Source organism: Podarcis pityusensis (assembly GCF_964106645.2).
Source record: "Podarcis pityusensis genome assembly, chromosome: 3".
Lineage (NCBI taxonomy): Eukaryota > Metazoa > Chordata > Lepidosauria > Squamata > Lacertidae > Podarcis > Podarcis pityusensis.
The window spans coordinates 6470679-6490543 of NC_138026.1; the positions used below are offsets into that span (position 1 = coordinate 6470679).

At 39.5% G+C, this 19865-nt stretch overlaps 2 long non-coding RNA genes across 3 annotated transcripts in view; one reads left to right on the plus strand and one right to left on the minus strand.

Annotated features, from left to right (window-relative positions):
• The window catches only part of LOC308473748, an 86623-nt gene extending 76995 nt beyond the window's left edge, over positions 1-9628 (plus strand). The window contains exons 2-3 of the long non-coding RNA XR_013984278.1: positions 7192-7244; positions 8802-9628. This is a non-coding gene — a long non-coding RNA (uncharacterized lncRNA). The remainder of the gene's footprint in view (positions 1-7191; positions 7245-8801) is intronic.
• Positions 9629-9636: 8 nt separating this feature from the next.
• On the minus strand, positions 9637-18447 carry LOC308473681. Of its 2 annotated transcripts, XR_013984191.1 has the most exons (4): positions 18229-18447; positions 17472-17592; positions 13422-15862; positions 9637-10989 (listed from the first exon to the last, which is right to left on the minus strand). It is a non-coding gene; the product is annotated as an uncharacterized lncRNA (long non-coding RNA). The 2 variants fall into 2 exon arrangements; XR_013984192.1 differs by lacking the exon at positions 9637-10989 and having other exon boundaries at positions 13038-15862.
• Between the last annotated feature and the right edge of the window lie 1418 nt (positions 18448-19865).

Consider the following 19865-nt stretch of genomic DNA (forward strand, 5'->3'; position numbering starts at 1 on the left):
CAAGAAAACCAACCAAACAAAAGTGTTACAAAGGATACCCTTTACATTTCTCACTTTTGTTCGTTTCTAGAAATCGTAGTTCTTGAAGGAAGTTCTGCCTTTTCATTAAGAGTTTCAGATCCGGGCCTGTTACAAATGTCACCTACCATTAGTGGGAAGCAACCCCTCCATTATGGAATTCCCTTGCTCAGGGAGATTTGTCTGTCCACCCTTCCTCCTTCTGTGAGAAAGCAGGCAGATCCTATTTTCTTTTGGTGAGAATCTTGCTTTTTAGAACTGTAAAAGCTGATTTGGCTTTTACTGGTGTTCTTACGGAACTGTTGCTAATTTCTTGCATTATTTTTTGTATATTATTGATGAATGTTGTGTTGTCTTGAAATGCTGTCTTAGTGCTGCAGTTATGTTTAATGTAAAATGCTCTGGGAGCTTTTGTATAGATATATATTAAGAAATCAGCATCAAAGTTAAATAGGTTCACAAGGTTTAATGACATGCATATTTGGTCTTGTCCAGTGTTGCTGTTCTGGATTTGTGAAAATATTCATAGTCATATTCATTTATTTCTGGTTCTAGATTCAGGTACGTAGCTGTATTGGTCTGACGCAGTCAAAATATATAAAAAAATTGTCCCGTAGCACCTTAGAGACCAACTAAGTTTGTTCTTGGCAGTGGCGTAGCGTGGGGGGTGCAGGGGGGGCCGGCCGCACCGGGCACAACATCTGGGGGTTAGGGTTAGGGGGCGCAAATCCACGGGTTAGGGGGCACAAATTACTTGCCTTGCCCCGGGTGCTGACAACCCACGCTACGCCACTGGTTCTTGGTATAATCTTTCGTGTGCATGCACACTTCTTCAGATACATAAGGGTCTGGTGACTTCTGTTTCAGTGTAGCTGAATAAGTGTGCATGCACACGAAAGCTTATAGCAAGAACAAACTTAGTTGGTCTCTAAGGTGCTGCTTCCCTTTTGAAGGAAATGAGCCCTGAGTGCTCACTGGAAGGACAGATCCTGAAGCTGAGGCTCCAATACTTTGGCCACCTCATGAGAAGAGAAGACTCCCTGGAAAAGACCCTGATGTTGGGAAAGATGGAGGGCACAAGGAGAAGGGGACGACGGAGGACGAGATGCTTGGATAGTGTTCTCAAAGCTACCAACATGAGTTTGACCAAACTGCGGGAGGCAGTGGAAGACAGAAGTGCCTGGCGTGCTCTGGTCCATGGGGTCACGAAGAGTCGGACACGACTAAATGACTAAACAACAAGGTGCTATTGGACAATTTTTATTTTTTTAAAAATATATTTCTTTCTGGGTTCAAGAGCTCTGAAGTGCACATGATGCCTTCAGGTTTGCAACATAGGAATTCGCCTCATATCAAGCCAAACCATTGCTCCAGCTTGCTCAGCATCATCAACACTGAATGTCAGAGGCTGCCCAGTGTTTCACCTGGAGTGAACTTGCAGCCTTTTGCATGAGAAGTAAGTCCTGTGCTCTTTTCTTACACCATCTTGAGCCATGGAGAAGCAAGATAGAAATGTATTCCGTAAGTAAAGTTCTGCTTCACTAGTCTCTATGCGGAGCATTTTGTGTGTGTGGAGGAATGTGAGTTGGGGGCGCAGGGAGGAGAGAGATTGTGTGAGCTGTCTTCTCCTTACACAACCATTGGACATACCCCTTAGAGTTAATTCAAAAAAATGGCATCCCTGTTAGATGTAACGAGGTGTCTACATTATAACATAAAAAGGTAAAGGTAAAGGGCCCCTGACAGTTAAGTCCAGTTGCAAACGACTCTGGGGTTGCAGCGCTCATCTCAGTTTACAGGCCGAGGGAGCTGACGTTTGTCCGCAGACAGTTTTTCCGGGTCATGTGGCCAGCATGACTAAGCTGCTTCTGGTGCAACAGAACACCAAAACCAGAGCAGCGCACGGAAACGCCGTTTACCTTCCCGCCGGAGTGGTACCTATTTATCTACTTGCACTGGTGTGCTTTCAAACTGCTAGGTTGGCAGGAGCTGGGACCGAGCAACGGGAGCTCACCCTGTTGTGGGGATTCGAACCTCTGACCTTCTGATCGGCAAGCCCAAGAAGCTCACAGCGCCACCCGCGTCCATTATACTGCATTATAATGTAGGTGTCTACATTACCTCCAGGTATACCCACAAACATAAAAAGGAAATGAACTATGAAGCATAATCGTAGTAGCAGATTATGCTCTGCAGCTATTATTTTAACTTGTTTTATATGACGGATTTCATTAAAATGAAAGCATGTCGCTTTTTAAAAAAGTCTTTCTTCCACTGGGTGTGTATGTATTCTGTTATTCCAAATTCACTTGCCTCATGTTCTTAAATAGACCTCTGACCAGAGCATTCCATCTGAAGTGCATTTTCAGTCCTTCACCCATCACTCTCCCCACCTCCCATAGAACTGTACACATTTGGAAAAGCCTTTTTTCCCCTGTATGGAAGCAGGAGGAAAATACTTTGTCAGCATCACCAATGCAGATGTCCCCAAGCTGTCCTCATCCTGTGGTTTCTGCTGAAATTGACCAGTTCAGGAGAAAGCAGCTTCAAGGCAGTTTTACTAACACTAAGCAAAGTCCACTCCTTTCCTTCCCGCCATTGCTGCTGCTGTGAGGAGGGGAAAGGGAGCTTTTGCTGTTGTTTTCCTTCAAAGGGACATGTGTGTGTACCAGCATGGTGGGCACAGCATCAATCAATCAATCAATCAATCAATCAATCAATTATGAGCACCAGTGGAACTCATAAGGCTTCCCTCTCCTTCCCTTATGTCAGTTTCATTGTGGCATAGGGAGAATAGTGGAGTACACGGCAATGGGATGAGCAAAGGGAATATTTCTGGGATTTCAGGAGAGTTGTCACAGGGATAGAATGGATCGTGTTACCATGATTTGCAGGAGGAAGGTGGGATAGCAGGCAGCCTTCAGGATAGGCAAGTGGGGGGTTGACCTTGCAGGGTGGGTGAGATATTTAAATCAGGAGTAACATAACTGGTGAATTGTTATAATGCACATTAAATGAAGTGGGGGAAGATTTCTGAGTGATAATTAAAGCACTTTAAAATGCATGTATAATTTCAGCCTTAGTGATAGTGGCAGATGTAAGAAAGCTGGTGGTGTGTGTTCTGCTTCCTTCCTTTTCTCTCCCTCACCTCATGAAGCCTTTCTTGGTTTTTTACCTTTTTAAAATCTAAAACATATGTGTATTTTATGCAACAAATACCCAGAACCATAGCCTTTTTTTTAGATAAAATGAAATTATTGCCACTCTTCATAAGACATCAAAGCAAATTCAGATTATTGCAAATGATAAGCAAACCTTTTAAATTTTTTTGCCCTGTGCATTCGTAAAGTTCACCACGATTTGTGAAAATATAATATTCATTATGATGTTGAATTGCATTTTCTGCAGCCCCATTCCATGGCATTAATTAATGTAATACAAGGATGACGACCGTCATTACCACTGGGCTGGGTGTCTTTGTCCATCCTTGCAAAAGCGAAGGGTAAAGAACCACCTGAAGCTTTTAAAATTGTTGTTTAACCTCCCACCCTTCACTTCCCATTGCAGCACTGCTTTCGGACAATGTCTGATGATCTGAAAGCTTGTTGAAAAATCCTGAGACAAATACTAACTATAATCAATATATTAAAAAAATAAAGGGGGGGGGGAGGAGGGAACGCAATGAAAATTTATGACCTTAACATTCCTTCAGGGTCAAGCCATTTATCAAATTCTCTCACTCTGGTTTCAATTACACAGCTCTTGTGGAAGGAACTTATTTTAGCAGGTCCATTTGCCTCAGTAGGGAATACAGGACTTTGGCCTAATGCTTCACCTTCAATGCAGGCTATTTGAGCCTTAGAACAAATACCAATCATCACTCTTTGGGAGGAAAAAAAATCTGCATCAGAGTGGCCTATTGGTATGGGATTCCTGTCAAGGTAAACGGTTGTCGGCAATGACTGTGGTAGAGTGGGTGATAAATCCCATTTTATTGCTGAAAAATTCCAGCCTCTCTCCATGCCTGACAGCTCCCCACATTCTCATACACATTTGGGCAATTTCTGCACTATGTCCATCTGGTTCTTATTACCTCTCAACCTGCCTGTGTCTGGTCCAGAAAAAAAGTGCAGGTCACAAACAGGGGAAAGAGACCAAGGTGTTGGGCAAGAAAGAAAGAAATGATCAGGGCAGCAGCTAAGTCTATCAAGCTAGCACTTTTATAGCCTGTGTAAATATACCATCAGGTAGCTGTGATCAGAGGCATAAGGTTTGAATGGACTAAATCAGACACTTAAGAAGGCATAATCTCTCCATTAGAACATAGTGGAAGCAAGTTCACACACACAAGCTTCCCAACCCAGTATGATCCAGACCAGCTACAGTTATGGAAATTGGGCTGCCTCACCAGCTGCAGCTAATAGCAATTTGTATGGTGACAATACACTTCTTCTGCCTGTCAGGGCCATAAGGTGGCCAGTGCCTTGTGCACTTGCATGCAGCCCAATTTACATCAGCATTTTCCTATGTGGTACAGGCATGGCCACACTCAACATGTGTGAACAAGTCCACTTTGTTCCAATACAGATCCTGTATTTAGCAGAGGGCTCTGCTACACGGCCATCAAGGTCCCTTACAATTCGAGTTGTGCATAAATTGCATCATGTTGCAAGATATATCTTGGTAATCAGCAGCTGTCTGCTGTGATTGTTGAAATTATTGATCTATGGAAACACTAAATGCTGATCAAATCAGCGGAAGTGAATGTTTGGTCCATGGGCTGCAATGGCTGAAGACCTTTTCTGAAGCCTGGGTAGCCCAATCCTAGACCCACAAGACCGTTCATCCGGGCGGGGAGTGCTTTGGTAGTATCTGTGTAATGTGGACCATTACCCCGAATCTCAAGACATGTTTTTAAAGAAAGTGTTCTGCATTTAGAAGTTTGAAGACATTTGTCCTAAGGCTGTGGTCACAGGCTCATTCAGTCTGAAGCACGTTTCACTGATGTTAGCTGGATTTGCTTCCATGTTAAGAATATTGGGAAAGAGGTTGCAGATCCTGAAGGCAAAAATTAATATAAAATTATTGTTACGTTCTGTCCAGGATGCTGAATGATAGATGATCCCTAATGAGAAATAAATGCACATAAGAAAAGACATGCCAGATGAATCACACAAAGTCAGTGTTAAAAAGTATGAAACATTTGAGTATTTTATTATATTAAAGGTATGGGATATTTCAGGAAAATCCACAGTCCATTTGGTAAAAATAACCCTTTTACACAATCCATCTCAACCTTCTAGCTTCTATCTGTTCATTTGATTCATTTGAAAATAATTCTAGAGACTTTGGTCGATTCCTTTGATTAAATCTCATTTTAAAGAGTACTTTGCAGATACCTTTAGAGAGTGGTTTCTTGCCAGTGTCTGTTCTTGTGTATGCAGCTGTAAAGGAATTACGAGATAAATTAATTTTTTCGCGCCAAAAATGCATTTTCTACAACATCCAAGAACCAACACCTTCAAATTACAAGGAATATACAGAGAGCTACATATTTTTTGATGCGCACCATTTTTCCATGGCCTGTCTTTCTTGCCATCTTCTGTTATATGGCTATACCATGAAGTGTGATGTTCCCCTCTTGAAAATAGGGGACCTGTGGCATCTGGGACAGGATCTCTTTCCTTTAAAGATGACTTTTATATTAGAACTTTAGCATTTATTTAATGGGATATAGGTTGTCCCCTGCACAAACAAGTTACTTGGTTGCAATGCTGTTCCAGCACACCAGTGTTGCTGAGTATGGGGACGGGGAGATCCCTGTTATCAGACCAAAACTATGATGTGCCCATGGGCAGGGGGCTTGCTGTCCCCCCCCCCCCACATCAAGTTAATAAATAAAAACACTTAACTAAAAGTAGAAGTTGTAGAAAGGTTTTGACAGATTTTTCTGAGCGCTTGGTGGGGTGTGTGTGTCAAAAGAGAGTAATTTAAAACAACTGTTGTTCAGACATTTCATTCTGAATTTGCCAGACAGAGGATGATGACAGGTGGGTGTCCGGCCCTCCATAACATAAATCCTAGTACGCGCATGGATGTGCCATGTCATTCTTGGCCAGCTACCGAAAGGCAAGAGTGATGCAGCCTAGGTTCTTGTGCCCAGAAGGCCTGGCGATGTACAACCACAACACATGGGTTGCAGTCCATGTCGGTAGTAAGGCACAGCTCGACACTCATTGTTGTAGGACGAGTGGAGGCTGGGAAGCCTTTTATACTGACCAGGGGCTGACAGTAATGAGAAGTGAGTCAGCCAGTCCACACTGTGGCCAGTTCTCAGCAGCCCACAATTACGATGTTATCATCCTGGACTGTGTGTTCCTTGTATAACTCACAGCCAGCAGTACATATATAGAAGGTCCTCCACACAACCCAGCGGCCCCCTGTGGATAGCCACATGCTCAATGTGCTCCATCCTGTTGCATTGCAATCAGCAGTTTCCCAGAACCAAGAAGGTTTTCTCCAAATATGAATACAGATGAAAGATGAGCCACCATCTTTAAATAACTTTTTTGAAAATCTAATAGCAATACGTTTTGTAAGGTTGTTACACAGGAGGCTATGGATTAATATCAACTGGAAAGAAAAGAACCAAGTTGTAAGAGTTCACATTTTATTTAAGATCAGATAATTTGGAGAGAGTTGAGCTTCTGGCTGATGGCTGAAGACACATGCAAGGAAGTAGTCTTTTAACTTAACTGGGTTCTGCATACATATAAACCAACACACCATGCCTGGGGAAAGGCCAAATGCCATAAATATATATATAAAAAACATTTCAGCATCAGAATGGTTAACACATAGGATAGCCTGAAAAGAGCCTATTGGTTAACCCTAAGGGATGGCTGACAATTGTTAGACTCATCAGATGAAGATAATCTCCTCAGATAGCTTTTAGGTTTGCCTAGCTGACGGCAAAAGCACAGTATACCGGTAACACACGTTTTTAGAAAGGAGTGTTTCATATACAGAGACTCATGCGAAACACTGAAAATGAAAAGATGTAAAGCTTTGCTGCGTAACTGACTCACGCACTGTCAGAAATATGAAAGTCTTCTATGCTTTGGCCTTCTTTAGATCATTCCTTATTTGTGCCTCCCCTCCTCTTTGTTTCAGATTGCAATTTAAATCAAACTCTTTTCTGTGACTGTCTGTTAAGAAGCATTTGGGTAAGTCCCATTTTTTTTCCACAATTTTAAATTATATCTATATTTATATCTCTGTATACCCTAGGAAATCTATACCAGCAGGGCACTTTACAGAGTAAAATACATGTGATAATCTTTTAAAACCAAAGAGAAAATTGTTTCAGCAGAGGAGCATGTGAAATTGTACAGAACACTAAAATTGGAATGTGCATGTATGATACATACCCAAACTCCTATTATAAAATATTCCCAGCATTTAAACCACTACTGGGTGAATTTGGGATGATATTTTATTTGCCTTCTTCTTCTTCTTCTTTTTTAAATGAGACGTTCTTTGAAAAATGACAAAAAAGTAAATAGTTTTACAAAGCAACAACCTAATCAGTCTCTCAAGCAGAATATAAATCATGGGTTTCATTAACTGTTGGTAGCCAGTTTAAATTGTAGTCTTGTCCATAATGTCTATCTATCTATGTATGTCCGAGTTATATTAAAAACCTTTAAATGGCTTTGTAATACCAGCCACATCTAGCTATTATAATAATTAATGACAGTGTTTTATAAATCAATATATGTATTCTTGATAAATTCATATCCAGTTAATGGTGTAATTTAAATAAAAAATTAATGCAATAAAGGACATACAGGCATAGGCAGAAAATCTTTAAAGGTTAAGAGGCAAATTTGTCTAAATTCTTTTTTTATTTTTTATTTTTAAAAACCTCTCATTTTTTAGGGCAGCAGGCTTGCGGGGAAGAATTGCCCGCTGAAACCCATTTGCCTAAAAGAGTCAACCTTATATTTCGTTTGCCATTTGGTTTTACTATTATCTATTATTTTGCAAGCCTGATGCTTCAGAGTCTGTGCTTCTGTAGAAGATTTAGGTTACAACAAATCAGGAGTTAGAGCAGGTGCTCTCAGCATGGATTCAAGGGGTGGGGGAAAGGGAGCCCTTTTTAAAATGTAATTTTACGTTTTTTAAATTTATGAACTTCTTATTCCAGATTTTGGTAGGTGAATGTTCTTTATTATATGTGTGCTCCATATTCCATAAATATGAAAACGCAGCTCCAAAATCATAAACGCATTGCAATGATTGTGTAAATCCTCAAGAATGTTTTCAGCCAACAGAAATATGTTCCTTATCTGCTGTTCTAAGTACAGTTAATCCAGTTTATTCAAAAAAATAACATGGGAGTAACTTGGAGGGGGGGAAACTTATCATCCCCCTCCTTTCCTCCCTAAGCTGCACATTCATATTAAATTACATAAAGTTTCTTTTATGGGTTATTGTATAGTTTACAGTTTATTTATAGCCTATAACAAAATGCATCCTGAAAAATAACACAAGGTTAGAAAAACAACAAAGCTCACTGTGTATTATCATCCACAGCAATCTTAAACATATAATAATAATTGTTGCTTGTTTATATGTTGAACATTAAGCAAGGAATAGCTCACCAAATTTATGCAAAAAATTAAGCATGGCTATTGAGACTGACATGATGCAGAAATGTTACTTTAATCCGGAGAGATTTGTTTCTGACGTTTTTCTTAACATTGCATTGTCTTATTTAGAACAGTAAAAGTGATTCGTCCAATCTCCCTTGACAAGGATGGAGGGCTGCAAGATCCCTCATGGAAGGAAAAAGGAATGGATTTGCTGTTCTTTCACTTTAATAATACACCTTCATAGACAATTTTTATTGTTTAAAAGTTTACATTTGCATTTCCACATGAAATTATATATAGTTCAGTGCTTGCTGGAGGGGCAGGGAGAGAGGAGAGATAAAAATAAAAGTACAGTTAATAAGTGCACGTCAAAGTGAGCTGGAATAATGCAATCCATTTAAGATGTATTGTGATTTTAGGGAGAGAAAAAACATGCCACAGATTTCTAGGAAACCTAATGAAAGAATACATCAACTGGTACAGATAAGTGAAACAATGAAATATGGCAAGTTTTTAAATATATATCTTCATCTTCCATTGTATTTTTCCTCTTGGGACTACATATGTTGCTCTCAACTAGCTCCGCCTCCGGATTATACTATGCAACAACAACAACAACAACAACCAGCTACCTGAATCTTAGGCTTTATTAGTCTTTCAGCACTTTAAGGATATATCCTCTTCATTACATGAAGTGAAACACCAATCTTTAAAATATTGATCCTCAAATATGTGTAATTTTTTTAAAGAAAGTGTTTTTAATCAAATGTAGGACGTTTCATTTTTTTTTTTAACGTACAAATCACAATATTTCTCCACTTAAATGAATGTTGTCTGCTTTTAACTCACTATGCTCATTTTGAGGGTAAAAATCAAAGTGCCTGATAATTTTGCTAAAATTATTTCCCCCCCTCAGAATGTCTATCAAGCAGCCTAATATATAACCAGTTAATATTTAGATTTAGGTGGATTTAGTCTTGCTAACTTCCACAGGACTCTCAAGAAAACCCTCTACAGCTAATTGGCATATATAAAACACTTACTTTTGGAGCTCTCCTTTTTTACTCCAATGAGACCATTTTCTGGAATAGACAGTTTAAGGCTTTGCTATTGACAGGCCAAAATCCAAGCAGGGGAGTTTAACTGGTTTGTGGATCAAACATTTTGTTTCCTTGTGTGGTTATCCCCCCTTGAGCCATGTGAAGTGGATTAGCATCACACCCACAAGTTCTCTCAGGATTCAAACCTGATTTCAGAAGAAACAGCATCCGTGTAAACAAATGCCTGTCCCAGCTGTGTAGAGTCAGCTCTCATCTGCAGATATTTACATCCACAAAACCACATTGTGAGAGCCAAGGAAATTATGCAACAACAGTGACTTGTTAAATAGCTTTTCCTCATCAGATAAGGACAAGTTTAAGGAGCCCTCGAGGCAAAGTGTACTGATCTGGCCAGCTGACGGAGACCAAGATACAGGTAATTATTGCTATCACAGAACAATGGGTTAAAAGAAGGAATTGGCCTCATCCCTTCAACTGGACCGAGAGGGAGTTTATAAGGATATCCTGTTTGGAACATCGTAAATGTACGATCAGCTTTGGCAGCTATAAGCTGGCAAATGTGTTGAAGAAATCAGAGAACACTTCTCAGTAATAGCACAATCCAATTGGTTAAAAACATCTGACAGATATGACCATTCTCTGCAGCCCACATCATCCCAATTCCACCGGTCAGGCAGAGCATTTAAGAAAAGCAAAAGTCTTCGCTGCACAGCAAAGCTGCTTTGCTTCTTCGCATTCCTTGTGAGCACCAATTCCCTGTGACTGAAAACAGTCCTTGCTTATTAAGATGCTAAAGCTTTTCCTCTAGAGGACATACTAATTTCTGTGCAGGAATCACATGGTGTTGTAGGAAGAGTCCCGGTTTCCGAAGCAGACATCATGATTTAAGGAGGCAGAAGCTGAGCATCACTGCAATTTCAGTGTTAAAAGCAGTAATCTGTTTATGAGCTTTTTGCCTGAAGTTACATAAAAAAACCCCAAACCGGAGGGTGTTGGGATAAACACACACATGACAACATGCAACAACAAACAAACAGCTGGTTTAAAAGAACCAAACATTTTGCTTATAATTATTGAGCTCAGTGTAACTAACCATTCTGGGTGGATTCGCCTTTTGAGAATATTTCTCGCTTAGCGGACAGCAAGTTGCCAAAGGCTTCTTCTGTGCCATGCAGAGGATTCGAGTAGCCATGATAAGAAATGTATTGCAATTTTAAAAGGCTCATACAAAGCCACTGGGAAGGGGGTGGAATCTAAACAAAGGATGTGTAAGCAATTTCATTTATTTTGATAAACCTCCCTCCTGCTCAAGAGCATTTTGCTGTCTTTGTCAAAGTGAATGACAACAATTTGGCCAACTCTCTCTAAGCCACGCTCAGCAGTGACAGGCAAATTATCAGAGGCCCTGCACTCCTTATTATCAGAGGAGAAGTCATCAGGAGGACGCGTGGAGGATCCCTCTCCCCTGTCACTATTTGTCAGTGGGACAAGGGCCACTGCTATGGGGAGCTGACAGGTAATTTCAACAATAACAATTACTCCTATTACTGGTGTCATAAACAATTCGCCCAAGGCATGACAATAGCAAAGCTTTATAATTCAATGCCATATAAATAAATGCCAGCAGGTAACAAGTAATTTAGCTCCAATCAAGCCTTGGCCCCAGCATTAATATTGTTATTGCACGAAAATGGAAAATTGAAAAAAAAAAATTCAATAAGTTAATGAATTAAGAAAGGGTTCAAGGGCTAGCAAAGAGCAGCAGCTTTAAAATCACCCTTTAAGATCCATTTTGCATTTGCAATACTGTACATTTACTAATTCACAAGATAACACCAGAGGCATACTTGTGTTTCTGCCCTAGAGAAAATGCGAATTTCACTGTATTCTTGTTTGTCTTCAGTTATTAAACTGCATATTTAAAATGTACATTAGGAACCAATGCGTCCCCTGCACTTCCCTATTTGTTTTAATACAGGCAAAAATCGAATTGAAGAGGTCATACGGCTTAAGATAAGCTATTAGCAGCCTGATCCACAGCCCAGTTGAAGAGGATACTGGGACTTACATCAGGTTTAACCCTGTTAAGTTCAATATAGCAGCAATTCATATTTACTAAGCCGTGAATTAGGCTAAGAAGGTGTAGTTCAAAATTCAGTACATTGTATTTTTCCTTTTCCATTCAGGTTTGATGAGACAGCAACTGAAAGTTGTTTTATTGTACATATATATGTTGCAATAAAATGCTCTTTTCTCTGTTAGTTTCCTGCCTCACTTTTGTAAGCAGAGCCACAAAATTCAAATCCTGACATTAGCAAAATAAAGCACAAGCAAGTCTTATTACTCCATGTTGATCCGCCCAATTTGCAATTTTACTCTTTGTCCACTAAGACAATGTGGCATCACTTTGACAGGAGTAAAAGAATTTGAAAATCTCTAATTAGAAGAGCTGTGGAGCAATTAACGCATGTCAAATTTCACTTCATCAAGTGCCACTCTAATTTTCTCACTAAAAATTAATGGACTTTTTTTTTTTGTATGTGCATGTCCCCTCAAGGCAATGTTGATTCAAATCTGCTCAAGAAGCAGCGTTGCACAGCTAAGCATCTTTTTGATTACAATCCGACACACTTCTAACTGCTTTCATTCTCACTGCCACAGATACTTTGTCAACAGTCAAATTACACCACACTGATAACAATGCATAATGGTGTTCCTCAAAGGAGGTGCCTGTCATGGAAGAGTGTTTCATAAAACGCACCATCTTCTTCACTAAGAAACGCCACTGTTTTAAACCAAACTTTTTGTGTGGCTTCAGCAGCCCTTGCTCTGCATGTTTGCGTCTGTTTCATTGCAATTTAGTTAATTCTAGATCACGGGGAAAGACAGTTGTGACTGCTTAAAGATGGCAAGTGTAGAACAAAAAACAAAGGAGGATATCACTTTTCACCATTTCTTCCCCAAGACAGGTTTCTATGCAGTATCCTGGAATTGCCCAACAGCTATTCAGCAAAAGACAAAGACACTCCTCATATGAACTGCCTTGTGATGTCAGTCGTAAAAGTTTTCCTGAGCAAAAGCTGCAAGTTTTGGCACAAATACTATAAACATAACAGAAAGTGTTCTTTTAATGGATAGTATTGGGATTCCAACAGAATTTGTATAATGGTAGTATTTGCCAGATTCCATCAAAAATAAAATAAATAATTAAAAACCAGAAGAGGCAAGTGACAAATAGCTTTTTACATTTGAAAAAAATAACTCTCGAGTGTTGCAAGATGTGGAAAAATGGGCTCATCTAAACGTTTTCATTTTTAAAGTTTATTTATTTATGGTTGATATGCAAGTACAGAAAAGCTTTAGGAGAAGGAGGGGGGGTTCCTTTTCTTTGATCAAAGCTGACTCTCAAAGACCTTGGAAAATTTCCAGTTATTCAAATGCCTTTCCCCTCCCCCAAATTAAAACATGTCTGTGTTGAACCACTAATTAGTGACTTAACTACCGTAATATACAACTTTGCTACAAATGTCAAACGTTATCTTTTGTGTTTGATTGCTTCTCATCATTTTAAACATCTTATATTTACAGTTTTTATGCCAAATTCATCTCTGTTGCTGGAACTTAATTAACCTGAATGGAAAGAGACCATTGGATAATAGTTCACATTTTCATTATATTCCCTTACCATTTTGACCATGTTGCCATTAACAGCTTGGTGCAACTTTATAACAATGTCTTGCAATCCACAGATGTCTCCTTTAGAAAATGTTCAGACATTTTCAGAGTTCTGGGGACAGTCATATAGATTTTTCCTTTGTCCCATTTTTGGCATTTACGTTCATAGAAACCAGATCTCAACACAAACTGCTGAAACATTTAAAACTCCTCAGTGGTGGTGGGATGGAAACAGCGTCATCAAAAGTTAAGCAAATCAAACTGATAAGACGTGTTTCCTTCTTATTAATGGTGATTCTATATTCCTTAAAAATGATAATGTGGGAATTTGACAAGATATATAATATACACTGCATATCAAAGACCATTTTAAAACATACAATCATTCTGGCATTTAAACAGTAAGCAGAAAATAAATTGAATGTGAGGATGAGGTAAAGCAATACACGGATAAAAAATTGAAAATATAACTTCAATGCAAAACCATTTTTTCTTCAGGATTTTTGCTTTTGTTTTTAAAATGCTAAATAAACAATACATAATGCATCCCTCATCAGCCGCGAACCGTGAGGGCTCTGCTCTCAAATAACAGGAAACATATTCAATTTTCCTAACAGAAGACAGTTCATTAAGCTGTGCCACATCAAATAAAACTTTAATTTCTTCAGCATCCGAGTCGCAATGAAAGCAATTGATGAAGATGAGCCATATGGTACTTCTATCAGCAAACACATATTGCTCATTCCCCAAAAGTTTTCTAATTCTGCTCCCCAGGCCTGTGTAATATAGATAATGTGCTCTGAGAGCAGCAACCATGAGCTATCTGGTGTACATTTCTAATACTGTATTTAATGGGAAATAATGAATCATAAAAGCCTGCGGAAGGCTGCTTTTGCTAACCTAAATCTCAGCTGTAATTTCATCGTTCTCTGCCTAAGATGCTGTTTGCCCTTTCTAAACAACAGCAACTGAATGTAATAATGCAGCCACTTCAAACCCGGGTGGGAGGAGAGAAATCCTTCTTAATACACCCAGGCTTCGTTTAACTCTTGAGGCTCCAAAGACACAGAAACTAGGGTTAATAAAAGAGTATTGTATGCTATGAAAATATTACATACATGTGTACACAGGCACACAGGCACATGGAAATACTTATTTTCATCTGTATCTATATTTTGAAAAAAAAATGAAGCTCTTCCAAACAGATAACTAAATGTGTGTGTGGTGGGGGGAATGATTTGAGACTCCAAAATTTGGAACTTTCGTGGTAGCAGCTGCAAACACCCAGACTTTAAAATGATTTTTTTCTATGTACAAAAAATTGAAGGACAATTCCTGAATGAACAAGCCCATATAAAAGTATCAGTTTACAAGGTTAGGTACCGGTATATTGTGTTTAGATTTAGACATTACTGATTCATGCAACTTTTTTTTTTTTTTTACAAGCTTCTAAATTATATTTTTATATCCAAAGAGGATTTAAATATCATTAATTGCTAAGCAAAAATAGATGGGTTGAAGTTAAACTTTACATGGCTCAGTCATGCAGAATGTGCTGTTCTGAGAATGTCCTTAAATCTGCAAAAAGTTCAGACGTTAAGCCAACACGTTTTCTTAAAGATATGGTACTTCCACCATATGCATTGGAAACATATTTAAGTGAATGTGTTTGGCAATATATGAATCCCAAACAATCACATTGCAAAGGAAGCGTTTGGAAAGTTAGAGACTGCCTTTAAAAGCTTATTAAAACCAGCATGTTCCATGTCTGTCTTTGAATTTAGAGATGTGATTGCCTTCATTAATGCTGCCTGTTTGGGTGCTTTTCCCGCAAATGTTTTAAGTGCCGGCTTTCTCCACACCTTCTCTCGCCCCAATGCTGATTCTCACTAGCTGTCCACTTGGGAGTTTTCTCCCCGTAAAATCTCAAACAACAAATTAATCTTCCTTATGCAGCAACATTTACCGGCAGGTGAAATATACCAAAACAACACAGTATTGAATGCAATGTCCTCAAAGAAGAGGTAAAATAAACCTGACCATCTCCAGTGTGGAAAAAAATAAATACCCATTTCTAAAACGAAATAAGCACATTGATTATATTGCATGAATGTCTTAAAAACAAGTGTTTAAAGACTCCCACCCCCCTGTCCCCCCTGCTCCAAACAGCGCAGAAACCTCTGCCTGCTCCGATGGGTCACAGTGACAATGGTCTATTGCAATGTAAAACAAGCTGCGGGATAAAAAGGTGCTTTCTGTTACCATTTTATCAAAGCTGTTCATCTTCTAGCTGCAGGCAGCATTTTGCCGGAATTGCAGATATTTCTCTGTCCAGGCGCCTTTGTTTGTGCATCTCATTTGCATATATTTATCTCCAGCTGAGGGTGCTTTCAGCTCATTAAGGCCTCCCCTCACATTATTTCATAAGCCAGCTGCTAGGAGGGATTTCACCTGTGGTGAGTGAGAAAAGAAGGGTAGAATAATAATAATAATAAAATAATAATAATAATAATAATAATATTCCAAACACACAACGCAGCGCACCCCCCCCCCCAATTCTTCATAAAAAGGAAATTTTCGGACTCTCTTCCCCTATAAATGGGCACCATTTGTGTTAAACAGCTTCTTGTCATGATAGATGCCTCCGAGGGTCAGGGGTGAAAGTTGATTTGAAGGTCAGCAGTAAAACAACAGACAAACCAGACGCCAAACTGGTTCCTGAGCTGTCGGTGGGAGCGCTGGTACAACCAGGTCTTGAACCTTTTCCAACCTCTAATAAAACAGGCTAAGAATCTGAAGTGGATCAAGCAGACCCCAGAGGAAGATGCGCAGAAACACACACAAATAATATCGATATCAAGCAGCAACGAAAAACAACGTGGGCAGCTGTCCCGCAGTACAGGCATGCTCCTATTGTTTCAAGAGCAGGGGAATTAATTCCACTTATTTATTTAAGGCGTGTCAACTCACTGCCTAAACCTGTTTCAGTGTCAAGATGAATAAAACTTTTATGGCTCATAAAATGGAGTAATTCATCTCAATGTTCTTTGTGGTGCTTTCCCCCCTCCCCTGGCATAGAGAGATGGGTCTCCGTTCGGAATGGTTGAGGCCAAATGTACTGTTGCTACGGGATGCACCATACGAAAAAGGGGGGGGGGCAGCAGCAGAATTATTTGACTGGCAAACGGAGAACGGCACAAACAATAAAGCAGAAGAGGTTAGAAGCTGAGTAATCGCCTCCAAAATTCTCACAGGCAGTGCCTCCCTCGCCTGCATTTGCAAGCCTGCCTCGCTGCAAGCAGGGAGCTGCAATGTTGACCCTAAAACATTTAAAAATAAACAAATTCCAGGGAGGAATGTGTTTTGGTTTTTTTTGCACATTACATTGCTCACCTGCTCTGTCATCCATTTGCTTATTAAATTGGCCCTTCTGAGTTTTGCACTAGTGCGAACAATACGAAATTCTTACATTTATTAAAAAGCAGACCCAATCTCTTAACTGTAGACTCGTCTGAGTTTGCTACCCAGGTGTGGGGCTCGCAGCTAATAAAGCCTCACGAACCAATTCTTCCCACCCACCCAGGATGCGTTTAGTTCACAGTAGTTGTAAAAAGTATAGCCTGAAATTTAATGCATTTGGATGTGCCATATCTGATGAGTGAGAAGCAGACTCTCTCAAATAGCAAAGCTTAAATGGATTATCCAGGTTTGTAAAGGGAGGGTAAATGTACCTGCGACTTGTTTTAAATAGAACGAGGACACTTTTGAAGCAGTGGGAAATAATTTACAGCAGAATTGCCGCCCTGCACCAAAAAAATAAAAGGCAATTTCAATTTTAAGAAATGTCTGTAAAATAAACTTTTATGACATGTCTGTAAAATAAATATTCAAATATTGGCCTCTGCTTAGATATATCTATGATACTTAGTCTTTGGTTTGTTTATAGTGAAAGGGAATCTGGAATAAACAAATGCCATTTTGTTTAGTGCTTCATCCAAAATGCTCATCACAATAACACCGTGTTTTCATTGTGTGAATTGCAGGTTCTCTTCAAACTTACGTTTCCTTTACAAATTCAGATCACTGTCACTTTTTCAGCATTCGCTGCCTACAGTGTGAAGACATCCCCATTTTTAGCTTCAGCTCATCTTATCCGAAACAAGCCTTGACTCAAAAAAACTCTGAAACATGAAAAATAGGAGATATTCATAATGACCAAACTCTGCCTCAGTAACAGCTTGCATTTCTAACTTGGCCTGCATTTAAAAGATTTCCTTTTATTTCACCTAAAGAAAGAGTGTCTCTGGCCAAAATGCCTTTAAAACTTTTGAAATCTTGTTCATACCTTGATTTATTTATTTTTAACAACTTGAATAAGTTCATTACGGCTATTTTGGCGTTTGTTCTCTCTTAAGAAACACAGAATACACCCCAGATCCCAAACAGATCTCTTACTCCCCCAAAAGATCTTTAACCATGTTTCTCATTTTTCTTTGCCTCTAATCTAATCGCTAATTCCTTCACTTGGTCAAGAAGTTAAAAATGTTAAGTGCTAGCAGCGCCTCCTTCCTCCCCCTCATATCTGTCTCTGTTTATGGAACGGGCCCTGGTTTCCTCCCTCGCCTGTTCAGCTCCAGGTCTTCAGGTCAGGAGACTGTAAATACACACAGCACTGCCCCAACCCATAAATCTGAGCAAAGGGCAGGCATATATATTCAGATAAGCAATGTGGAGGGGAAAGAAAGGAAAGACAGAACAAACAGAGTCTGTAGAGCGCCAGGCGTTTTCCTAGAAACAAAATTAAAATGCCAACAAACCTCTCCGTAAGGCAGTAGAAGGAGAGAAGTCTTCTTGCTGAACATCGGCCTCTAAAAGATGAGTTTGGAATCATCACCGTTCTCCTCCCACTGTTTATATACAAATGAGTAAAATAAATGCATTTTATTGCCTTCGAGACAGGGAAAACAAACAAAGGCATTGCACTTACATTCCTGCATGCTGTTCTGGTGTCTCCCAATTGCAACCGGTTGTTTTGGTACCCAGTTCCTCACCAACTTAAGAAACCCCAAGAACAGCACTAATTCCTTTCTACAACAATCCTAATCCCGGGGAGGGTGGGGTACAAATAAATTATTGTTGTTGTTGTTGTTGTTGTTATTAAAGGACCCAATGAGACAGTGCTGAAACCACCTTACCAACCCCCCTCCCAATAATAATCAATTATTTCATCAAATAGGATTTGGTGCTAATGTTTGCCAAATGGCACATGCATCGTCGACACTCACCTCTCAACATGTATGCAAATTGTTGACATCCTATAATAATCTAAATTTCTGGGTGGCTTTGGCCGACCGCCATGACGGCAGGATACCCGCACCTGCCCATTCCTAGCATCTGAGTAGATAGGTTTTAATGCTGGGATCAAGAACAAGCTAGGAAGATGTCAGCATTTCACAAAGCAATCTAGGTAAGAATTGCAGTTGCCTCCTTGTAGTGTTGGCTGGTGTTCCCCGAGCACAGAAAGCAGAATTGACTGACATTTTGCTCTTACACGAACACACCAAACTTCACAAAGCCTTCCCTCCTCAGCTCAGTCAGGCTGACATTTCCTCACACTGCTCTCATATTCACCTCTCCTGCTCTCTGATATCTGGTGTAAATAGGACCTGCTATTAGACAGCTTTCCTTTTTCACTTTGATTCAGGTGAGGTGTAACATACTGCAGATGTACCAGTGAGAGAAGCCATTACACTAAGGGCCTTTTTCCCTTCCTCAGTTGAAAAAGAAGTGAAAACTTCAGTTACTTGGCAGCCCTCTGCAGAAAATCATAGCAGAGAGAGCGCACAATTTATTGTAAGGCCAATTCCCTCCCCAGTATGGTGGGTGTTTTCGGGTTTTTTTGCAGTTACTTGAAACAAATGTAAATCAATTGTCATTAGTTCTGGCACCATACTGGCAAGTTGTTGAATTAAAGGTTTTCAGTCATATGACAGAAGTTGTCTCCTTCCACACACGCAAACATTCCAGGCCTAGTCCTTTTCCATTAAAAGGATTTAGAAGAACATTTTTAAGGTTTCCAAGCATTTCAGAGTATTAGTGTGGGTTTTTAATTTAACTTTTTAAAGTCAAATTTTGATTTCATACATATTAGAACTGAAAAAACTTTTACATTTAAAATAGATTGTTACACGAAACTGTCATATCAGTATTAGTTCCCTTGGTGGAAATGACTGACAGACAAATGGGGAAAATGACAATTTGTTAATACATATCCAAGAAATTAGTAATAAATAGTTTCTTAATAAAAAAAATCTTTCCACCTGAAGAAGTGTGAATGCACATGAAAGCTCATACCAATAACAAACTTAGTTGGTCTCTAAGATGCTACTAGAAGGAAATTTTTTATTTTGTTTCGACTACGGCAGACCAACACGGCTACCTACCTGTAACTAGT